Here is a 13271-nt window from a genome sequence, read left to right on the forward strand (position 1 = left end):
GCACGCACGCACGCACACTAAAAAAAAAAAAAAAGACCACTGGAGACAATAAAGAAACCATTGGAATTAGTTTTCAGATACGGGTTTTTTTGTTTTTTTAAAGATTTATTTATTATGCATGCAGTACACATTATATCACATTATAGATGGTTGTGGGCCACCATGTGGTTGCTGGGGATTGAACTCAGGACCTCTAGAAGAGCAGACAGTGCTCTTAACCACTGAGCCATCTCTCCAGGCCCAGATATGTTTTATATAACAAAATACATTTAAATTTTTCCCTTTTTAGCCTGTGATCTGTTAACGCCCAACTGCTGCTCCGAAGAGGTCCAGGGTGGGGCCTCTGGTGCTGAATGCGGATGCGGATGCCCTTCCAGTTCGCTTCATCTCCTGGGTGGCCAGAGCTGATGGCTCAGGCAATCGATCAGGATTGAAAGAGAAAGGAGGGAAGGGAGCCCAGGGTGTCTTTTCTAGGGACAGGCTGTAGGAAAATTTAAACTGACCACAACTTTCCTGTGGCTGAGGCTGTAAAAGCGACTTTAGCCAGAAGCTGCACAGGGGTCCTAAAAGGAGGCTCTTTGATCTGTAGATAGGCATCTTTGCGGAGATCTCCAGTAAGCTAATGTAAACTTGGGCTCATTAGCCATAGAAGGCTGATGGCCCTGAGTCTGCTAACTTATTTGCAAATCTACAGAGAAATAAGAAAGGGATAGATACATTCAAGAGAAAAGGTGGATGAAATTAGACATCTCAACTTCTTTTGGTTTTTTAAGACATGGTTTCTCTGTGTAACCTTGGCTATCCTGGACTCACTTTGTAGACCAAGCTGGCCTTAGACTCACAGTGATTCACCTGCCTCTGCCTCCCTGGGTGCTGGGATTAAAGGCATGCACCACCATGCCTGGCTCTAATGCCAGATTTTAGAGAGATGGATGCAGCAATGCACAATTGACAGGGTAGCCAGAGGTTGGAAGCAGTTCTCGTGTTCATCACAATACAGACCTTTCAAATACCAGATCCTCCAGAGATCTCTCATGCCTACAGAACTTCCCCAAATCAATGGGTGCTGACAGCATGTCAGGCTGGAAGCAGTTCTGGGGGTGCATCATGGTACAAGACCTTGCAAATACCAGATCACCTCCTAGACAGCCCACATGCCTAGTGAGCTCCCTTAACAGGGTGGCTTTTGGCAGTGATCAGTCTTTAAATAAATAAATAAATAAATAAATAAATAAAAAACTAGGCACAGGCCAGTTTTTGCTGGTTCAGAGTCTTGGAAACTGAGGAGTCTCTTCCACTTTCTGCCCTCCTCTGGTTGGACTAGCCACATTTGGGGCTCAGTGGCCATGGATGGAGCCCCACAGCAGTAGCCCTGGCTTGTCCTGCTCTGTGGACACTCAGGATGCAGACCAGGTTCCCTGAGAGAGGCTGTCGGCTCTTCCTGATTGGCTGACGGGAAGACAGAACCCAGAGTGAAGCCTCTTGTCTCAGGGTTTCTGTTCCCGTAATAAACACGGTGAACTTTAGCAACTTGGGCAGGAAAGGGTTTCTTTCAGCTTTCAGCCTGTAGTCCATCAACCAGGAAGTCACGACAGGAACCTGGAGGCAAGAACAGAAGCAGAGACAGTGGAGGGATGCTGCTCCTCGAGGCTTGCTCAGCCTGCTTTCTTATAGCACCCAGGACCACCAGCCCAGGGATGGGTAGCATCACTCACAATAGGGTGGGGAGGTGGGCCCTCCCACATCAATCATTAATCAAGAAAATGCCCCCACAGTCTTGCCTACTGGCCAATTGGGTGAGGGCATCTTCTCGGTTGAGGCTCCCTTTGCCTGAATGACTCTTAGCTTGTGACAAGTTGACATAAAATGAGCCGGCACATGACTCCTGTGTACAGTGGCAGAGTGGGCGTGGCTCAGGGGTTGGGGGACAGAAGATAACTACATAAGCACCTGGGGCCGTGAAGGGCACAGCCAGCCTCTAAGGCCGTTCTGACCTACTAGGGTATTCCAGCTGGGAATGCCCTCGGCCAGACATCAGGAGCCTCCATTCCATGTTGGCTCAGCACCAGCCTTCCTTTGTGGCCTCAGTCTCCAAAGCTGGGAAATGGGCTAACAGCAGGAGAGCGGGGTGTCAGCAGCTGTCTCAGAATCAGCTTGGCACCAGCCTCCAGGGTCATCCCACAGTCAGCCCAACCGCCAGACACCACCAAACGTTTTCCCTCTTTCTTTTTTATATTATACTTAAAATAGAAAATTAAATTTTACACAAGGTTTACAAGCTGTTAACGGAATTCACTAATCAAACCCCAACACCCAGGTCCTTGAAAATGAAAATTTAAAAGGTCTGCATTTGCATATTCATGTTCTTAATAGGGTTCAGAAGGTATATTTGCAGCTGATGAAAAGGATTAATTAAGCCTAATTTGCATCAGTGGGCCTCTTAACCCCTTATGAGCTGGACCAGAGACCCAGGGGCTGCCATGACCCAGGGTAGCGAGTGTGAGATGCCCACCCTGGCTGCCCCTCCCTGGTGATCACAAAAGCCACGCAGCCACCCAGCCAGAGTCTCCTCCAGGATTCGGCGATGTGCTGTAGGAGCCACTGCACTGGCCCTGAGAGCCTAGATCTAGCCTTCAAGCCTTCTCAGCTGCTTGTTCTGTGGTAGGATGTAGCTAGGACAATGGGGAAAATATGTGGGACACAAGAAGGAAATTAAAACCCCTCTCTCTCTCTCTCTCTCTCTCTCTCTCTCTCTCTCTCTGTGTGTGTGTGTGTGTGTGTGTGTGTGTGTGTGTGTGTGTGTGTGCAGGCTGGAGGTTGGCTTCAGGTAGTGTCCTCAATGGCTCCCCACCTTATGGTTTGGTTTGGTTTGGTTTGGTTTGGTTTGAGACAGGGTCTCTCTGTGTAGTCCTGGCTGTCCTAGAACTCTCTCTGTAGACCAGGCTGGCATTGAACCCAGAGATCTGCCTGCCTCTGTTTCCCAAGTGCTAGGATTATAGGCGTGTGCCACCATCGCCCAGCCCGAATAAGCCTGGGCGCATGCGCACACACACACATACACACACACACCATTCTCTTCCTCCTCAGCTCTGGGATTACAAATTCAGGTCCCCGCAGTTGTGTGCCTAACACTTACCCACACTGAGCCACCTTCCCAGCTCCCATGATTCTGAGGCCATATAGTTTTCTTTGTTGTCTGTCTATATGCTGAAAATGTGTGTGTGTGTGTGTGTGTGTGTGTGTGTGTGTGTGTGTGTACCAATCCTCCTGGATCTCCTGGATACACATGTGTACATGTTTGTGTGCAGGACAGTGCACTTGTGTGTTATCACCTGTGTGTTTGCATGTGCATATATGTACATGTATGTAACTGTGTGGAGCTGTCCCCTGGGCCTGCAGCACTCAAGAATTGTCTCCTGACTTGTTCTTCAAGACAGATATAGGCAGTCTCTGCAGGATGACACTCCCCTGTGACCCATAGCCTAGTGACACACACATGGAGTTAAAGACACATAGTATATGCACCTAGGCCTGTACATGGACCATGTATTTACATAAAGTTATTGGTACAACATGTGTGTGTTTGTGTGTCTGTACTTGAGTTGTATACATGACACACATTCACAGGGTTATTGGCACATGTAGCACTTATATTTACATATGCACATGAGTGGTCACGTAAGGTCACATACAGAAGAGCCAGCACCCACATGGCAGCTCACGACAATCTGTAAGTTCAGTCCCAGAGGAGCCTTCTACTGGCCTCTGCAGGCACCAGGCACACATGTGCTGTGCAGACATATGTGCAAAGCAAAACACTCATATGCATTTTTTAAAAAAGCCAGCTGAGCCATCACTCAGCAGTCACGCACACACGTGTGACATGAGCCAGCAGCCCTGGGTCCCATCCCCAGCACCAAACAGCAAAGCTTCATAGTGACTGGTCCTAAGGCTCATGATGAGGCAACCCCCTGCCTCAGTCCCAGAGGGAAGCAACAAACTGTTCTCTGCCCTTCGCTTCTCTTACTTGACCTTTTCTACAGAAGAAGCTGATGATTCTGAAGGGAGCTTCCGCTCTGCAGGGAGGTGGTGCCGGATGGATGGATGGATGGATGAGCAGAAACACATATTTGTTCATAACGCACATACATACAAACATGGAGAAGTATATACAGAACATATCTGTACCTAATATGTGCATAGAGTACTGCACAGACACACATTATGAATAAGTCATTAGACGGGCATCAGCCACACTGATATGGACCATATGTGTGTGCGCGGCATGAGTGTATGTCTCTGTGCACACATGTGTGTTTGTGCACGTGTGCGTGTGTGTCCGTGTGTGCATGTTCACCCACGCACAAGCACAGTGATTTCTCCCAGGCACTGGCTGCCCATGCTGGTTTGAGTTACTTCTGTTTGCACTAAATTATAGCTCCAGTAACTCCGTGGCATTACATCTTAGAAGTGTTGGTTCCGTGGCTGCAGGCGCTCTGCTATGTGCCTCGTTAATCTGATCCCCCCCCCCTTTGCCTGGAAATTAGACCATTTGTTTGCCTTTTATGAAGATTATTCTCAGCGATTATGAGCAGGGCTGTGGGAAGCCGAGGGAGCCTCCGGCAGGTGAACACCACTCACTTTGGAAGTCACAGGAGGAGGCGGGAGGCAGGCTGAGGCTCTCACCCTCCAACTCATGCAGGATCAGCCAGGGAGAAACTGAGGCATGGGAGAAACTGAGCGATGTGTCTGTGAGGCTGTGACTCAGGCTGCTTGGGGAGCCAGGAAGAGAATCTAAGGAGCAAGACAGAACTTGAAGTGACAAGGATAGTCGGGAGTGGGGAGACGACTCAGTGTGTAAAGCGGGCGGGGGGGGGGCAGGCGAGTCTACCCCAGAGCTGGTATAAAAAGCTGGGTATAGTAGCATTTGTGGGGGACAAGAGGGGAGACACAGACAGGTGATTCCCGGAGCTCATGGGCTAGCCAGGCCAGCCAAATCAGTGATCTCCTGGTTCAGTGAGAGAGTCTGCTGCACCCCCCCCCCATAAATGAGGAAATGGGGAGCTGGAGAGATGGCTCCCACAGTCAAAACACTGGCTGCTCTTCCAAAGGACCCCAGTTTGACTTCCAGCGCCCCCAGGCAGCTCACAGTGTCCAAGAGAAATGTCAAGACTGGTTTGCTTGCATTCCTGGCAAGATCCGGGAGCGTGCTGAATTGCCTCATCATCAATTCTTAACCATGTTGTGTCTCTGAGTTTTGCCAACCCAGAAGGGACTGCAGCAAACGGACGCGCATTCCCTCGCACATATAAACACAGTCCATCAAGGTGGGAAGGCATGGCAGCAAGAGTGTGAGGCAGCTGCTCACATGGCAACCACAGTCGGGAAGGGGAGATGGGGGGGGGGGGGAAATGCTGGGGCTCAGCCTGCTTTATCGTTTTTTTATTCAGTCCAGAGGTCCCCCAGCCCATGAGATGGTGCCACCCACATTTAGGTTTCCTTTCCCAGTGCTGTGATACAATGTCCTGAAAAGAGCAACTAAAGGGTTAATTTTATTTAGCTCTGGGGTGAAAGGTACAGCCCCGTGTGGTCCAGGCAACAGGATGCTGAAGCAGGTGCTCTCATGGTGTCCACGGTCAGGAAGCAGAGAGGGTGCTCAGCTCGCTGTCTCCGCTTACACAGCCCAGGTTCCCAGCCAGGGGAACTGCCCCTCCCACAGCTAGGGTGATCAAAGCGATCCCAGAGGCCCACCTTTCAGGAGATGCAGCAGGTTGACAGTTAACATCACATTACCTCCATTAACCTCATAAGATATGGGCCCCTCCCCCCTCCCCCCCCCCCCAGCCTCACCCAGGAGCCAAGCTAATTCTCAGATGTGTTCCTGGAAGCTGCTCTCCTGGGTGACTTAGGTCCTGTCACGCTGGCAATCAGCACTAACTGTTGTGTGTCCTCAGTCAACCCTCCATGCAAATGCTCTGACAGACACGGTGAGAGGTGTGCCAGGAGCCGGGCGACTCTCATTATTCCAGTGAAGTTGGAAGTGACAATGAACCGTCGTGCGCGCCTCTTACAACACACTTGCTCCTGTCTGTCATCCACGTTGTCCACAGATTGGCCGGTGGATTTTTTATAACCTGAGTGGTTTGCCCCTTCGGATGGTCTATGTGTAGGAAATATGTCTTCCTTCCTGTTCTGTGGTGTGTATGTTGTCTTACTGTTTTTTGTTTGTTTTGATTTTCATTTTTCTTTGGGAATTTATTTTGAGAGAAAGAGGGAGGGAGAGAGAGAGAGCATGGAGTGGGGTGGGTAGGGAGGTGGAAAGGCTCCGCGAAATGGTCAAAATACATTGTATGGAAAAATTAATAATTACAAAAAAAGAGGCACATACCACAATGCCTGACTAAACTTTTCATTACTTTGTTTGTTGTGTGTGCACCACAGCATGCAAGTGGAGGTCAGAGGATAACTTTTTCCACCATGTAGGTCATGGGAATCGAACTTAGGTCCTCAGGCTTGCCAGCAAGTCACTTTCCACACTGAGCCATATTGCTAACCCCCATGCCCCATCCACCTTATTTCTTGAGACAGGGTCTCTTACTCTACCCAGATTTCATAGAGTTGACTAGATTGGCTGGTCAGCAAGCTATGCCACCCCCACCCCCCCAGCCCCACCCCCACTCTAGTCTTCACCTCCCCAGCACTGGGGCTATGAGCAGCAGGTGCCACCATGTCCAGCTTCTTATGTGAGTTTTGGGGAGCAAATGTGGTCCTTGTGTTTGGCAAATTCTTCATATTGGAGCATCTCCCAAGTCCTTGGTGCTTGCTTCTGTACCACCCCCACCCCACCCCCCTTCTGTTAGTTTTTTTGGCGAGCAAAGTTTGCCTATTCACATAGCGAAACTTATCAATCTTGTATTTCACAGTCGGCACGCTTTGCGTCTTGTTTAAGCAGGCCTCTCTGCCACAGAGCGGACCCAGAGAAGCTCTCCCACCCTGTCTTCCACAAGTGACTTTTATTTATGATTTGAGGCAGAAATTCAATTTCATTTTTTCCACATGAATAGCGAATTGTCTCCGTAGCATTTATTAAACAGTTTCCTCGCTCCCGGGTGGGCATGGACCGCCATAAATCAGGAGTCCTCGTAGGAGAGGGGCTGCCTCGGGGCCTTTGGTCTTTCTTCTGGGTCATCAAATTTGTACAGAACCATCTTAATTACTGAGTGCCACACCAGAGGGTAGGGTGGCCCTGGGCGGCAGCCCAGGAAGAGACAAGGCCATGTAGAGCAGCTGAGACCTCAACATGTAGATGATCGTTGTTTTAATTATTATTTTATTTTATTTATTGGTGTGCATGTGTGATCTATGTATATGTATATGCGTGTGTGATGAAGGCCAGAGGTCAGCAGCCAACATCTTCTTCCTCTATGGTTCTCATGTGTGTGGGTGGAAGACAATCAAGTCTTTCCTTCTAGCACGGGAGTCACAGGAATTGCTCAGAGGTGGCCAGGCTAAGCACCTACTGAGCCACCTTGCCAGGCCACCACCTTCTTGAGACAGGTTTGGTTTTCGAAACAGGGTTTCGCTGTGTAGCCCCGGCTGTGCTGAACTTGCTTTTTAGACCAGGCTGGCCTTGAACTCACAGAGATCCTCCTGCCTCTGCCTCCCTGAGTGCTGGGATTAAAGGTGTGCGCCACGGCGCCTGGCTGATGACGTAGATTCTAGTGAGAACAGATATAGTGGTGCATGCCCGTAGCCTTAGCCCTGGGGAGGCTGAGACAGAGGACCGAGTTCAAGGCCAGATGGGGATATTCAGTGAGGCTCTGTCTCCCAGAAACAAGAAAGAAAGCTGTAACGGACAGTACTCATAGGACTGCAGTCCCTCACAAGGACAGGGCAGAAGTCCTGGGAGCTTTGGAGGCTTAGTGGGTGGCTTTTGGACAAAGGCCAAAACACAAGTTAATGTTGTTTGTTGTTGTTTTGTTTGAGACAGAGTTTCACTTTGTTTCCCTGGCTTCTCTAAAAGTCCCTGTGGAGACCAGGCTGACGTTGAACTCACAGAGATCTGGCTGCTTCTACTTCCCAAGTGCTTGGGATTAAAGGAGGTGCACCACCACTGTGCCTCACCAAAAATAACCCAGGGGATCTGATTAGTGGTACTCCCCTTTAATCCCAGCACTTAGGAGGCAAAGGCAGGAGGAGTGTTGTGAGTTTCAGCCAGAGTGGCATGGTAAGGACCATGCTGTTGTCACAACAACAACAACAACAACAACAACAACCCCCAAAAAACCCAGAAAACAAAAACAAAATTCATAACCCATCAATGAATACATATTTATTAAACAAATCAATACATTAAAAGGGAGAACTGAGACAGAAAAATTTAAACCCTGAACTTTTAATGAATTCAGTATTTATTTATTTATTTAAGATTTAGCTGTGTGTGCTGGTGCACACCTTTAATCCCAGCACTCACTTGGGAGGCAAAGGCAGGTGGATCTCTGTGAGTTTGAGGCCAGCTTGGTCGACAAAGTGAGCCCAGGCTAGCCAAGGCTACACAGAGAAACCCTGTCTCTCTAAAAACAAAAAACAAAAAAACAAACAAAAATATCAGGAAGGGCCAGAGAGGAGAGAAGTCTCGGCAGTTAAGAGCACTGGCTGCTCTTGCGTAGGACCAGCGTTTGGTTGCCAGCACCCACGTCTCAGCTCACAGCTGTCTTACTCCAGGTCCGGAGCATCTGATGCCTTCTTCTGGTCTTCAGGAGCAGCAGCACTCACATGGTGCACACACGTATACACAGGCGAAACACCCATCCATAGAACAACGCAGAATAACAAAAGCCCACAGCAAGAACTCTGACAGGAAGAAAAGCTCTGAGGTGGGTGGAGCAAATCCCATCTATCAATGTCCCTGAAGAATGTGACCTTGGCAACCCCGGGGTTGGGAAGATGCCTCACTGGAAAAAGCACTCGCCCTTTAAGCAGGAGAACCCAAGTTCGGCTCCCCAGCACCCACGTAGGGCCAGATGCGATAGTGTGCATCTGTACCTCAGCAGCTACAGCAAGATGAAAGGAAAAGCCTATCCGAGGCTCATGGGTCAGCCAGCCCGACTCAGGTGATGATATCCGTTCTGGTTAATTTAGAAGGTAGAGGCTAACAATAAACACTTATTAGGGTCGCATAAATTAGGGTGGTATTTTCTAACCTGCTAGCAACCAATGAGAACACAGACACTTGGGGTATTTTTAAATGAGCCTTTACCTGGGGCAAGGCAGATGTTACCTCCTAAGCTGTCCTCCAATAATAATGTCCATCCCATTCCATCTGCTTCTAGTAATTTCTATCTGTGCTACTTCCCATGCACAATCCCAAAATACTTGCTGTCGCTGTTCACTTCTTTCCATGACGAACTTCAGAGTCCCTTCTCTGGACCACGTGGCTCTATTCTTGTCCCATGGTGATTCTTCTCCCAGCTCTTTCTTCCTCCGTTGGGTCTCCTCTTTCCCAAGATTCTCCTTGTCTGTCTTCCAAAGCCACGCCTTAGCCACGCCTATCCTGTTTGCCTGCCCAGGTGTGCCGGCTTTTGACTGGTCAAATAGGAGTAAGTTTTGAGGCAAGGTTACTTAGCAATCTTGGGACACAAAGACAGCACAAGCAGTAATTAGCATCAAAACACATCAGACCAACCTCCTTTAACGTCTGCCTCAAACAAGGTGGAAGGAGGGACTGACACCTGAGGTCGTGGATAGACACATGCCAGCACTCCAACACAGACACGCACAGACATACACACACACACACACACACACACACACTCACACACACTCACACACACTCACACACACACTCACACACACACATACACACTCACACACACACACATACACACACTCTCACACACACACATACACACTCACACACACTCACACACACTCACACACACACTCACACACATACACACACTCACACACATACACACACTCTCACACACTCACACACACACACACACACTCACACACACACACTCACACACACACACACACACACGCGCGGACACACACGTTACACACTGTCCTTAGGAGACACCCCCACACACACACATTTAGTGAAAAGCAAAAGGGAGTCCTATCAAAATGCAAAACAGAGTCTTATCAAAATGCAAAATGCACCTCTAGGGATAAAGAGGATTGGGCTATAGTGCCGTGCAATTTCATAGCCACTTACGCTAATTCTGAAGCTGCACACTCCTGTTAGTATAACTTCCCTCCTAAAGAAGACAGGGGCGGGGGGGGGGGTGTGTGTGTGCCGGGGCGGGGGGGTGTATAAGTGGGTGTGTGGATGGCTCGGTCAGGAAAATGCTTGCTGTACAGGTCTGAGTTTGAATCCCCAGAGGCCACCTGAATACTGGGCGTGGTGGCATACTCCATAAGCCCAGCATGGAGGAATCAAACTGATCAGCAGAAGCTCCCTGACTGAGGAAGACACCAGACGTTGTTCTCTGCCTTCTACACACAGGAGCCTGAGCACACATGCGCACAGGACCCCTGCCAGGACAGCTGGGACTTTAAAGCACCCACCTCAACTGTTGACTAAAGGGGCAGATAAGACTCTGTTAGGATTTGGGAGACTTGGGATACCTACAGACTCCTGCAACTTGGAGGGGGGTTTGTAACAGCGAAGGAAACATTGTAACATGGATTACAAGTTCCGCGTTAAGCAAGGCTTCCTTTCTCAGTCTGCCTGGGACCCCACAGCTTCAGAAAGCAGAGGCAGGAGGATGACAGGTTGGAGGCCAGCCTGGGTCACAGTGTGAGACTCTGACACAAAATAAGAAAGGGCTGGGCTTGTGTGTAAGGTCCTGGGTTCTTTCCCAGCTCGCCAAGGAAGGGAAGGATGGAGGGAAACAAACAAAATTCTCAAAAAAAAAAAACATAACTGTTAAAATAAATCTGGAGATTTATTTTGTTTGTTGTATCCTCAAGACGGGACCTCACACAGCCCGGGTTGGCCTTGAACTTGTCACGTAGCAGAAATGACCCTGAACTCCCAATCTTCCTGCCTTTTGCATCCCTAATGCTGGGGTTCCAGCGTACACCACAATGACTGCCCGAAATCTGGAAATGTAAAAGCATGTTTGGGGTTGGGGCAAAGCCTCTCTCGGCACGGTGTTGGCTGCACAAACATCAGGACCTGAGCTAGACTCCCCACAGCCCACATAAAAAGCCAGGCATGTAGGCACGCACCTACAATCCCAGGCCTTGGGAAGCAGAAGCAGGAGGGTGCTTGGGGCTCCCTGGCCAGGCAAAACAGCGAGCTTCAGGTTTAATGAGAGACCCTGTCTCAGAAAATAAGGGGGAAAGAGACTAAGGAAGACACATGACCTCTAACCTTTGACCTCCCACCTCCACGTGAGCACACACAGAAATCAGATTCCTAGCTTCTCCCAGGTAAACGTTTCTCATTACTCACAGATGAAAACTAAAGTCTCATGAGCAGTAATTAAAAATAATAATGCTGGGCGGTGGTGGCGCAGGCCTTTAATCCCAGCACTCGGGAGGCAGAGGCAGGCGGATCGCTGTGAGTTCGAGGCCAGCCTGGTCTACAAAGTGAGTCCAGGACAGCCAAGGCTACACAGAGAAACCCTGTCTCGAAACAAAACAAAACAAAAAGAAAACAACAAAAATATTGATAATGGACAGAACACTGCGAAGTGATTAGGGGAACTTTGTAATCATAAAAGCATATATTAGAAAAGCTAAAGATTTCACTTAAAAACTTAAGAGAACACCAAAATCCAACCAGACAGAGAGGATATGATAACGACCAACTGTGGGCGTGTGGGAGTGAGCGGAAGCAGGGGCCAGCAAGAGGGCTCAGTGGGTAAAGGTGCTTGCTGACAAGTCTGATGACCTGAGTTCAATACCAGGACCCCACACGATGGAGGGAGAACTAACTCCTGCGAGGTGTGTGCATGTATAGTTAGCAAACGAAATACAATTTTTTTAAAAAAATGATGCCGGGCTGTGGTGGCACACACCTTTAATCCCAACACTTGGGCATCAGAGGCAGGCGGATCGCTGTGAGTTTGAGGCCAGCCTGGTCTACAAAGCAAGTCCAGGACAGCCAAGGCTACACAGAGAAACCCTGTCTTGAAAAAAAAAAAAATGAAACAAAGCCAAGCATGGTGGTGCATACTTGCATTTCCAGAAGGCTATGGCCGGAGGATCTGGAGTTCATGGCCAGCCTAGGCCAGCATCCTAGAGAGAGGCTAGCCAATCAGCAAGCTCTGGGCTTGATTGAGAGGCCCTGCCTCAATAAATAAGGTAGAAGAGTGATGGAAAATGATTCCTAGCATCAAATTGGGGCCTCAACAAGCACACACACACACACACACACACACACACACACACACACACGCACACGCACACACACACACATGCACACACACACACACGCACACACACACACACACAAACACACACGCGCACAACAAACGGGTGGGATGGCAGATTAGAAGCTACTTCAGTAACTCAGAATAGGCTGAGTTAGGATATAAAACAGCATCTATAACTCTATGATAAAAAACTGAGTCTAGGGGGCTTTTCTCTGTGGAAAAGGCAGTCGCTGGCCAGGGCCATCCAGCGTCATCTGTAGCTACCAGGAAGGTCTCTAGACTCCAGACATGGGTACCACAAGGACAGCAAGCTGGAGACTGAGCAGGTTTGGAGAACCAACCCATGAGCAATCAGGCCAGGGAGACAGAGGCAGGTGTGGTGGGTGGAAATGTGGTAAGGTTTCCCAGCTGTGAAGACTCTCCCAAACAAAGAGGTTTGTTCCTCCAGACAAAGGGCCAGACTTTGCTTTGCAGAATCAGACACGAGCTTTCATGGCGGGAGCTGAGGAGATGGCACAGCCAGTAAACCCATGTGTTATTTTGGGGAGGATTGTAGGAGTGTTTTTGAATTAGAGCTAGAAAACCCAGTGAGTGTTCAAAGCTTGGTGGGCTGTTCTGTGGGAGCCTTGGAAGGTACAATAGTCTGCTCTGCTTGCGTAACTGTCTTCTGAGAGGCTTCATCCAGCAGCTGTTGGAAACAGATGCAGAGACCCACAACCAAATAATAGGCCGAGCCCAGGGCGTCTTGTGGAGGAAGGATTGGGAGAACGGTAGGGGTTAAGAACATCACACGAAGACCTACAGAGTCAACTAACCTGGGCCCACAGGGGCTCACAGGGACTGAGCCACCAATGAAAGAGCATGCAGCGGCTGGGCCTA

The sequence above is a fragment of the Acomys minous genome, assembly GCF_964271855.1.
Source record: "Acomys minous genome assembly, chromosome: 16".
NCBI classification, from domain to species: domain Eukaryota; kingdom Metazoa; phylum Chordata; class Mammalia; order Rodentia; family Muridae; genus Acomys; species Acomys minous.